Below are 11,895 nucleotides of genomic sequence, written 5' to 3' on the forward strand. Positions count from 1 at the left end.
ATTATAATGATTAAATAATTCTAATTGCACTATCTGCTTCAAAAAGACAGATACTCTGTTAAGTATGCGTGCTCTCTCTTCGTGTAAGCAAAGTATTTCTCTGCTCTGGAATTACCTATAAACAGCTTGAAGTTGTATTGTCAAGTGAGAGAATGGTGTGAGAAAAATGGAAAAAGTTTGCAGCTGATTTCACTCACACATAGCAAACAGGTTTACTTTAAAGCAGATGGGTAAAAGTTTGTTCAAGCAATCCTTTTTCATGCTTTAACGTTTACCAAAAAAGTTACTTATGCCTGGGAAATACTATTGAACTCCTCCCAGCCACATACATAACTGAGACATGGCTCCTATTACAGAGAGAGGGAGACATGTACAGGCTACATTCTTCGTTAAAAGGTTGCCTGTTAACCTACTTTGGGTCACAACTACTTATTTTAGATGCTTTCAGATGATGGAAGTATGATTGTCACACAGCATGATTTTCTCTGTATGTTTCCCAACTAAAGCTTCATATCAAATATTCCGGAAACATATCCATTTACTTCTCCCGCACCCCGTTTTACCGAACACTTTGTGATCTCTAATCCATCTTGGATTTCGATAGTTATTCACAAAGCCATTTAGCAAGAGCAATGGCAAATCTCTACTTTTAGAGCTTGCAGATCCAATTTCCCCATAGAGCACAGTCAGCAGTGTAGGAGGACTCCAGGGGTCAAACCCTGATCACACAGGAGTCAGTGTTTTACCAATTATTAGTTTCAATGGTGGCAGAATTTCTTGGTCTATTTAAAAAAACCACTGTAAGAGTCTGAGAAAAGCAGAAATTCCAGGAAATAAATATTGCTGGAAATTAAAGCCCTTTTTTCTCTTTCCCTTCATTTTACATTTGAAACATTTTACTTTTTATAATGCTACCCCCTTTACCCTATATCATGACTACTTTTGTCAAACAGTATTGTTATAACCAATAGGATTTATGTGGGGCCATAACTTTGCTGGTAAGCACAAGAAAAAGTTGGTCTTCCAAAGATAAGTCAAAAAAATCTTAACACTTTATTCCATACTGATCTGTTATAGAGCACAAATTCTTTGAATTGTTTTCAACCTCACAGAATACATTTTAGAGATACCACTTTGTATTTTAAGAAACACACAAGACTTTTGTTTAGCGATCATTTTCCTTACAACATCACAAATGAAGACTGCCACTTTTCTAAATGGATAATTGTTGACAAGAGCCATTTAAGCTGTCACACATGCTAATAAATAGCCATGCACTCTGCAGGCATTTGGAAAATAAAAAAATAGATGAAAATGCTTTTAAGCTATAGAAGAAGCTGAGCTGTGTAAATGGGAATAGCTTGTTTCCAAGAGCAGGGCAGTGCTCTAAATAAGAGTACTGCCAGCCCACACACACAGTGGGACAATTACATACTGCGGTGAAAGCGAGGAGTTCAAAGGTGGTATCAAGCCCTCAAGAACAACTGGAACTCTGCTGATGCAGCTTTCTTTGCTTTAAAGCATATTCTGAAAAACTGACCTACAAGAGTTCTTGAAGCAGCTACTGGTACTGAAAATTTCTATCCATTTTTATTGTCTGCTGCTGCCAAGGTGTCGTGGTTTAACCCCAGCCAGCAACTAAGCACCACGCAGCCGCTCACTCACTCCCCCCCATCCAGTGGGATGGGGGAGAAAATCAGGAAAAGAAGTAAAACTCCTGGGTTGAGATAAGAACAATTTAATAGAACAGAAAAGAAGAAACTAATAATGATAATGATAACACTAATAAAATGACAACAGTAGTAATAAAAGGATTGAAATGTACAAATGACGCACAGGGCAATTGCTCACCACCCGCCGACCGACACCCAGCCAGTCCCCGAGCGGCGAATCCCTGCCCCCCACTTCCCAGTTCCTAAACTAGATGGGACGTCACATGGTATGGAATACACTGTTGGCCAGTTTGGGTCAGGTGCCCTGGCTGGGCATGAGAAGCTGAAAAATCCTTGACTATAGTCTAAATACTACTGAGCAACAACTGAAAACATCAGTGTTATCAACATTCTTCCCATACTGAACTCAAAACATAGCACTGTACCAGCTACTAGGAAGACAGTTAACTCTATCCCAGCTGAAACCAGGACATAAGGAATGCATCAACTCAAAATAAAAATGCCACACAATACGTCCTTCAGCATAAAATCCCTAATTGTTACTAATAACAAGTACCTTTATTATTCACAGGAATTTTCATTCCGATGCTTTTAAACTGAAGAGGGTTAACGTGCCAAAGTGTCCTCAGTTTCTTTTTTAAAATTTTGATTCTTAAAGCTCACTGTTTTCAGCTGATGAATGTACAGTAACAGTTTTCATTTTCAGAGCCAACATTAGTTTGCTGCACCATTGGTTGAAATCCAAGCATTTAGTCAAGCTTGTTTCCCCTCACTGCCTGGCTTAGCACACGTAATGAGAATTACATCTTTCACATTCATGCCAACTTGAATACATTAGATGCAAGAATAACAGACTCAGCACTATATCAAGATAGACAGCACTGCAGAAAATAATCCAATGCATTCTTCCCAGGTGGCATTCCAATTCCAAACATTAAAATTAATGAACCATAAGGACCTAATGATAGAATAGAGTTTGCTTCTACAGCCTAACATTGCTTAGTTTAAACTCTTGCAGGGTGCATTTTAAAAAGTATACCTTGAGAACGTATCCTGTTCCATACAGGTTACGTATTGTCATAACATTGCTTAAATCATCTTTGCTTTCTGCAATCTGAATGCAAGGTGACCAAAAAAACCACTGGAATTTCAACATAAACTGCTATCTTTTTGCTAATTTCCCCTAAAGACTGCAATCAAATCTCTGCTTTATGTACATTATTTTGCAAACATATTTTCATATCCAAAAACTACAAAATAACAGGTCAATTTTGCACATGAATGCATGTAAGCATATGCAATTTTGCACTGTATTACTAGTACAGTTAGTACAGTAAGCACAAATAATTAAAAATATTTTTATATATTTTCTTGTTATCAAAAAGTTATATTTCAGTTTAACATTTCTGATAGTTTTTTTCTATTCAGCAAGGCATTGATGTATGTATAAGGTAGACTCTAGGCTGCCTGTGAAGCCTACACATAAGACAACACTATTTAAACACATCTTCTAGATGGAATATATCCCTGAATAATTTGCTAAATGGGGATACCGTAAGAACTTACATATTCCTTCCTTGAACTGGGACCCTCATCCTCAGACTGACTGAACATGAACCTGAACTGATCATTGCCAAGAAACAATGTTATCCAACACTGTTGTCACACTGTTCTACAGGGTATGTTTAAACAAGAAATAATGAAATAGTTGAGCAGTACTCAACAGTTCATTTCAATAGTACTGATGTATAAAATACCCCAAAGATTTTATTTATTAGTACAAGAATAAATTCAAAGAAAACCCTCAATGAAATTACATAGCAAGACACAAAAACACTGCATTTTAATAACCAAAAACATTCAGTGGAAATAACTGAAACAGTGCTGGGTGGTCAATTTGCTGTCTCCCCATGACAACCCTCCTTGCAACTCATAATGGTCCCAGTGCCACCTTCCTCCCCTTTTTTTGTAACTTTTTTCTCTTCCATTCCATCAAATCTAGATACTCCACTGCCCACAGTGCCTTGCTCTGGGTGCCTCTGTGCCTTGCTCCCTTGCAAGCCCAGTGCCAGGACACCTTACTAGTTTCAGCACAGCATGAACATGTGGAAGCCAGCTCCATCCCTGAACTGTATTAACACAAGGTGACACTGGAACTAGTAATCCCTGGTGGACAAAGGTACTCTCGCAAAACCAGCCTAATACAGTATTTGCAAACTGGTTAAGCCAGACATGAGATAGCAGAACATAAATCATTATTTTGAATTATAGGTTTTCCATTTTCTTGAACACAAAAATATTTTAAAATTTAATAAATTAACGCTTTATTTTGATAAACTTACTTTGTATTTCCATGAATAGAAGGATTCCCTTTCCAGCACTAGAAGGACAGCCAGTTAAGGAATGAGCTGTTCAACTGCATTATGTGACATGGGACAACCTGACAGACTAGTCAGGTGAGCACCACTTTACTTTTCTCCAGTAAGGCTGTGTCTGCTAGAGAAGGATTTACAAGTGGAAATTACAATCAATTATGAATTAATCAATCAAACACCTGACTTCTGATTTGGGCCAAAAGCAGATTTCCCATTTTAAAACAACATAATACATTTTGTATTTCAAACATTAATAATACTGTGAAAGTTTCCTTGATTTTGCTAATACAAAAACAGAGGGTTTATGACTATCACCATAAAATAAGACCACAAAAACAAACTGATTGTTCCTTTCTTTTAAGTCAGCTTGACACAGAATTTGTAAACCAACATCAGATAACCTACCTGTTGCTCTACCTTAGGAGGTTTTTTGTTTTTGTTTACTGTAACACCCTTACCGAAGGAGTCATCCTGTAAAAGTACTCAGTCCTTTGAAGAACTAGGTTCCGTGTGCCCTCACAGTAATGCAGAAGCAAAACAAGAGCTTACGCTGCCAACATCTGATGAAAGAAAATATAAATCTAAATGACATCATGTCCTGGGTTCAGCTGGGATAAAGTTAATTTTTACAGTAACCTGGGAGGTGGGGGGCATAGCCGGGGCAGCTGACCTGAACTAGCCAAGGAGCTATTCCATACCATGTGACATCATGCTCAGTATACAAATGGGGAGCGGGCCGGGGGGTGGTCTCGACTTTCGGTGCGGGGAAGCGCCAGAGCGTCGGGTCCCAGGTGGTGAGCAGTTGCACTGTGCATCACTCTTTTTGTATACTCGTTCATTAGTACCGTTGTTGTTGTTGTAATTTCTTTGTGTAGTTCCAGTAAACTGCCTTCATCTCAACCCTCAAGGTTCCAGGGTTTTTTTCTTTTCTCTCCTCCGTCTCCCCCCTATCCCACTGGAGGGGGGCGGGAAGAGTGAGCGAGCGGCCGCGTGGTCCTTTGTTACCGGCTGGGCTGAAACCACGACACATCACTAATCTTATCACACTATAAAGGGGTAGATGCACACACAGTTTAGATTACTTAGCTCAATTTTGTAGAAAGTTAGTTTGTTTCAACACAACAGCAAATATCCTAATCATCACTCCCATGCCAATCTACTTCCAATTCTTTTTCTATTTTTTAAACAGAATGTTAGTTTCAGTTTGATTCAATTCTTTCTTTCTTCTAAATGATATAGGACCTGCAGTCCCAAATCAATCTAATATCACTGCTATTAATAGGACCTAAATCTTGAAGTCAATACAGTATTTTTAGAGTACACTGACATTTTTGAAGTCACTATCACACACAAAGTGACATCCTTTTCTCCCTCATATTTCTAGTTGGTAGAAGCAAGACTAATGTGTCTGACCAGAAAATGCCAAGGGCAAAATGTGCAAGTGTAGGCACTCAGTAAGACCACCCCAAACTGATGCCTCAAGCCCTAGTGTCGTTTTTACATCTCACAAAGTTCTTTCTCATCCTGGGAACCTTTTGCCAAGATCTTTGTTCAAAACCAAGCTACCAGTAGGGAGACCACATGAAATCTAACAAAAATCTTAGCTGCAGTAACCACTTTTGAGATCCCAGTTTGGATCAATACCCGAGACAGTCTCTTGCGCTGCTTCAAAACACCAGGTCATGAGCTCATTACTTTTTGCAATCATCTCTGCCAACTTTCAAACCCACATGGCCTCTCCAGAGGTCAAGGCCTGCAAAGCCTATGATACACATACACACTTTGCTTCTTGTACAGGCTATACAGAAGATACATTCTTTCCTACTGACAAGATGCTAATTTTAAGCTTATACTCCTTATCCTTGGGAAGAAAATACATATAGTAATCCATAAAGATGACTAAAAACTGAGGGGGGGGGGGGGGGGAAGAATGGAAAAATTGATGTATCACTTCTATGTGTCACGGAAATCTCAGTCCACCAAAACATTCCTACCAAACTTACATTTTCAAAAAATTAATAAATCTTTTATGCAAATATTGGGATATATACTAGTTTTGTCAGGTAGCTTGGGCATTTAAATCTCCATCTGACAGGGCCTCTGGTGGGAGGGAAAAAACTAAGCTTTCTTTCCCCTCTCTTAGAGAAGCTGTACTATGCAGTTAATACTTCAGATACAGGAGTATTTCTTCCCCTCTCTCCTTTGTGTAACACAAGATTTCTTTGTTCTCTTTTATTGAGAGATTTCTATTGTTTCTGCATGAGAGCAGGACTTAACTGTCATGTACGTAATATCTGCTACTGGTCCATGACACACCGACCCCCCTTTGCTATTTCTATTCTCTTCTTTGCTATTATTCCACAAAAACAGCTGCATTGCAGTGACAACACTTGTGTACCACTCTTGATTTTTAGCTGATAAGAGGTGCTATAGCATTTTAAGATGGCAAAGTGAAATAACACGCGAGGGCACTATTTCTACCCCTCTCAACAAACTTGGCTTCCTGTTTGCAAATACAGAGCAAGCACAAAAGCAGGGGGGAAAAGGGGAGCAGGCATTTCCATCTCTGTATGTTTATGCAGCAAAAGAAAAGGTGCACTAATACAGCCTTAACCACTTTTCTAGCAGAAGCTACCCAACACTGAGTTCTCTTAAAAAAAATTTGCTAGTTCCATAGTGACATTAGCAAGAAGCGAAGAATTCTATTACAGTGCTCAAACCAGACTTTAGTCTGCATGTGTTCTGCTGCTCTGGATCTACCATGTAACCCTGAAATCAGTCATTTAATCTTTCAGTTCATCAGTTTCCTTATCTATAAAATGAAGACCCCAATTTCCATCAATCTCACATTTCCAGGTTCTAAGTTCTGCAAGGCAGTATCTACTTCTTCCAAAGCATCTATATAGTGCTTACAAAAGGCACTATGACAAGAATGGTAGTCTAAAACCAATACGATAGCACAGGCGCCAGAACAAATATTTCTGTGTTCCAGGTCTCAGACAATCATGCAGGATTTGAGACATTTAAGTTATCAGAAGATTCTCAGGACTTCTGCTGCGGACAATCTTCAGCAAGTAAGAGATGAGATCCCTGGGTTCTAGACAGAGATTCTCCTGCAAGAGCCAGATCCGTTCCACTTAATAGTGAAACTCTGGAAACAGACACTTTTATGGTATCCTAAAGCTTCTATAGCCATCATCTTTTATACGATTTGCTATTCCCATACTTTTTCTCCGTGCATGGTATAGATCACACAACTTACTGCCTAGAATCTTGGCAGTTAAAACGTATAAAAAGAATTCACTGGTTTATCATACGAATTGCCAAGTATTGGTGTCTCTTCATATTGTGGAAGGCTTTTCCTGCTGTGCCAAGGTCAACCTGAGATACAACAAGAACAGATATGATCAGTGAATCTCTCAACACTGACATAACACAAAAGGAAAAAAGGCTTCGTATGACCACTGAAGTACCCTTAAGGAGGGGGTAAAGGCAGTGCAATGGTGGGCTACATTTTCCACTGTAGAACGTTTATTTGTATTCCACAGAAAGCAAAACTATTTCTTTTGAACTTGAGCATGCAATAAATTGGGAAGAAAACTGTTGGGATAGAAATAATGGGTAGGATTGAAAATAGTGATCAAGAGGGAATCATGATCAACCATTCACAACAATAGCATGCAGGTTACTAACAGATGCTCTTCTATTTTTTGCACATAGCTGTAAGAAAAGATGATCATATTTAATCCCAATATACATGAAGCTCTAGATCCTGTCTAGGCAAGCACTCTGACCTAATATGCCAGATCAGGTTGCTGCTTGAATTTGCTGCAGTAAGCCATATTAATTTCTTTTTCTTTTAAAATGGCTAGTTTTATATTCTCTTTGTATTACTGAATACAAAGAACATCTACACCATTAGCTCTAACAGTGCTGGGCTGCTGTTGCAACAAACAAAAACAACAAACACAAATCCCAAACAACACTTCCACCCCAAAACCAAAAAGTATTTCATGTCAATGTTAAGACAACTTAAGAGGCAGTGAAAACTTGAGGCTTTCTTCCATTAGCTTGTGAGCTGCATAAAAGTTTACCCTACTTTTACTGAATTTTCTTTGTTGTCATTAGTACATTTGTTTGTATGAGGTTAAGTTAATAAAATGTATCCGCAATTCATTTAACACAAATTCATCAACTGTTTAAGTCCTGCCATTATATAACATAACATTATATAACATAACATAGAGATTTCAATTTTAAGATTCCCACTGACTTTAGGAGACAAAAGTTTGAGAAGACATTCTTATGATCAAAAACACGTAATATGAAATATAATATTGTAAGACTTCAGAAAAGAACAATTAGATTTGCAGTTGAAGTAAAATTAATTTTTGGCTCTTCGTGGCTTCAGAGAACAATTACAATATACTTCATAACTGGAATTTCAAATGCAGTTAACAGTAAGTGATCTGGTCAATGATCAGTCCTACCCAAGAAAACACTACTTGCAAATAAGTAAGTTTGGGGGTTTGGTTTTGTTTTATTTTTTAAAGAGTAACAGTTTTCTACTATTGACTAACTTCTGTGGTAGTATTCCTCAGGTTTTTAATAACAGATCTTCAAGAACTCCTTCCTGCCATCACACCACATCTTCAGGTTTTTTCTGCCTTGCATGCATTGTAAAAAAAAAAAAAGTCTTTTAAATTATATCCATAAAATCCATAAATTATTGCACAAGTTTACAATATATGATTTTTATATATATATAATTAGAGGAAAAAACCCTAATCTTATGGGGAGCATCATTCCTGCTCAGTAACAATATTTGACACTGGTAGCTCAAATTTCAGTAGGCTAAAATACTGGTGCAGAAATACTGCTGCAAGGAAGCTTGTAGAGCTTTGGTATATTTTTTAAGGAGAGAAATAGTGGTTTTACATCCGAACAACAGCTAGCATAATCTCATTTCTTTCAGTTCTATAACAAAGCTGGCACATCTTTCAGTGGAACTGACCCCTGCCAGTTCACAATGCAGAATTTTTGAGAGAGGAGACAGAAAAATCTAGCAGAACCTAACACAGATTGTAGAATCAAATCCCTACACAGAATTTTTTTCCAGCTCAAATAGTTCATACAAACTACGTGCATAGCTGTTCCCAGTCCATCCTACAGGGACTCAAATGTCGCTAATTCCAAATGGTCAAAGAATGATAACCAGAAAAATCACTTCTAGTTGTTAAAGAAATCCTTCATCCAGCAAATAAAGACCTGGCACAGAATGCCACTGAAGAACATTTGAGGTAGAGAAAGCATTTCTTCCACTACAAGCATTTACAGCATTGCTATGTCGACCATATTTTAAGCGCTTCCCTCTTAACACAGTGCAGAGGTGGCAGTTTTTTCAGAAACAGAGGTGGCAATTTTTATCATGCTACTTTAATTGCACAAAAAAAAGGACAGAAGAATAATACTGAGAAAATGCTACTAAACTATTTCTTACTCTTCATGCTGTGATAGGTCTGAAAGCAAATGAAAAATTTATGTAACCTTGTTTTTTTCATGTGAGGTGTTAAGGTTCAGACATAAGTGCACCATTGTTATAGTTGTGTGTCGAATTTAAGTCAGAGTTTTAAACTTTTAAACTTTTCAAACGCCTCTGAAATGGCAGAAGATATCAGTACATAAGCTTCCAATACCTGTTATATTTTACAGTAGTTTGGTGATAAATATTTGTACAGTAGAAAAGTTTCCCAATCACTTTTTCAGACTCTTCTTCCTGCCTTACCAATTTTGTTTTATTTTTGAATATATAATTATACTTCACCTGGTCTTTGCCTCATTATGTATTCCATCAATGATACCCTGACTAGCTGGTATACACACATAACATTTCTCAAGGTTCATTATAGACCATCTAGAGTCAGATGCCGCAAGTCTCCTAGAAATAAAGAAGCTATGCAGCTACTCCTGCATCACATGTTGATATGCTACTACAGCTTTAATTCATCCAAATAAACTTGTTTTCATCTCCTGGGGCATGGAATGCCAGCTGGCACCACTGTACCGCAACTAGTAATAAGTTATAACATGTACTACTGCCATAGTTGTAGTGCCAGGAGTTGGACTCTATGATCCTTATGGGTCCCTTTCAGCTTGAGATATTCTATGATTCTCTTTCAGGACCTTTTCCAGTGCCAACTCTATACAGAGCTGGAAAAAAAAAAAACCAAAACATTTCAAGACTCAACTAGTAAGTCGCTCAGCAAGGATTAAGTGGTCAAAGCTGAAAAGACAGTCATTATCACTACCATTACCTACTCCATTAAAATACTAATATTGGAGTTAATCATTGTATATCTATTAGGCTAGTTGTCTCCATAACAAAATAATTAAACACACATTTTAAATCCTTAATTATGCAACTGTCTGTGAACAACATTAAATTTTAGAAAGATGTTTTAAGCCTTTAAGTCAACATATACATTAATCCTATCCCATTCCTACGATCTACCTGGAGTGAAAGCTGTTTGATACTTCTCATTCTAATGAGATACCACATTTGCTAAAAACTGGAAAGCTGGCACGTCTAAATAAGTGCACAGGAATAACAATTAATGTCTTTTTTTTTTCCAATTTAGCATTAGCAAGAACAAAACCTACACTATTCAATATATATGCAAGCTCCATTGTTAATGCAGTCATCTGGAAAAACTAATGTAATTAATATTAGACTGTTGTCTAGCCTGCATATATGGTTGACGTTTGTGCAATTTTTACTTTATGACCTTGAATCTGCAAATGAACATTTTCATATGTTCACGAGCACAATTCAATTACAAAGAAACTGTAGTATCTAAAAATCAATAGCCCATTATAGTATCCTATGATGGACAATTTTAACTGTATTTCATCTACTGAAATGTGATACTACATGCTATCATATTGCATGCTTGCAAAATATTGCAGGCCTTCACTCAGTTTGACTGAAGTCAGCAGCATGATCTTATCCAGCAGTGCAATCCTACACAATAAACAAATCAAATTTGCAAGCTTTAAAAAGAAGTTAAAAGCACTCAGGGAGAAAACCCACTAAGTCAAAGTACTTGCCAGCTGAGAAAGCATGCTGTGCAAGAAAAGTTGGTTATTTTGCAGCAAAGACCTTTTTTTTTTTTTTTAAAGCAGACATTTAATTACAGTTTTATGACTTTATGGAAGCAAGATCTGACTTCTGTTGCAGTCTGGATTGCTGAGCATTTTCGAGCAGGAGACTGGAAACTGACACTAGTTGAATTAATAATGTATGTTATTAATATATTAAAGATCTAAACAGTTTAATAAATTCATTTCACAGTGCTTTATGTCATGACAGCCACTGTTGCAACCATGATTCTTTCAAGCCAGGTATATATTTACCTGCCAGGAGGAAATGGGAGTTTTGGCAAAAGAACAACGACCAGTTAGCATACTAGAACTCAAAAAAAACCTCCCCAGTCTGGGTTCCAACTAAAATATTCAGCTACAGCACTTTACCTGATAACCAGTTTTGGACTATCTTCAGGTTTCAAAACAAATAGTCTATTAATAATAACTGGATAATCCACGCTACAGAACTACCATTTCCAAGATCTCCACAGACACCCATTTGTGACGTTATCCTTGCTTCATGTATTCAAAGTTACTTTCTTAATACCAGGGGTTTGGAAAGATCCTTGAAAAAGAAAACAGCATTTTTTGGAATTTAATTCTGCAACAAGGGACAGATTCTCACAGAACACACAGGGCTCCAAAGGCAGCTAAACAAGATGCTAATTAGGTGGCTGACATACACAATAGAAAGGAAAAAAAAA

At 37.4% G+C, this 11,895-nt stretch overlaps 1 long non-coding RNA gene across 2 annotated transcripts in view; it reads right to left on the bottom strand.

The window, feature by feature from the left end:
* The window catches only part of LOC138685150 (uncharacterized), a 138,028-nt gene extending 133,392 nt beyond the window's left edge, over positions 1-4,636 (bottom strand). For both annotated transcript variants that reach the window (XR_011324417.1, XR_011324416.1), the window contains exon 1: positions 4,016-4,636. This is a non-coding gene — a long non-coding RNA (uncharacterized lncRNA). The remainder of the gene's footprint in view (positions 1-4,015) is intronic.
* Between the last annotated feature and the right edge of the window lie 7,259 nt (positions 4,637-11,895).

Source organism: Haliaeetus albicilla, chromosome 4, assembly GCF_947461875.1.
Source record: "Haliaeetus albicilla chromosome 4, bHalAlb1.1, whole genome shotgun sequence".
NCBI classification, from domain to species: domain Eukaryota; kingdom Metazoa; phylum Chordata; class Aves; order Accipitriformes; family Accipitridae; genus Haliaeetus; species Haliaeetus albicilla.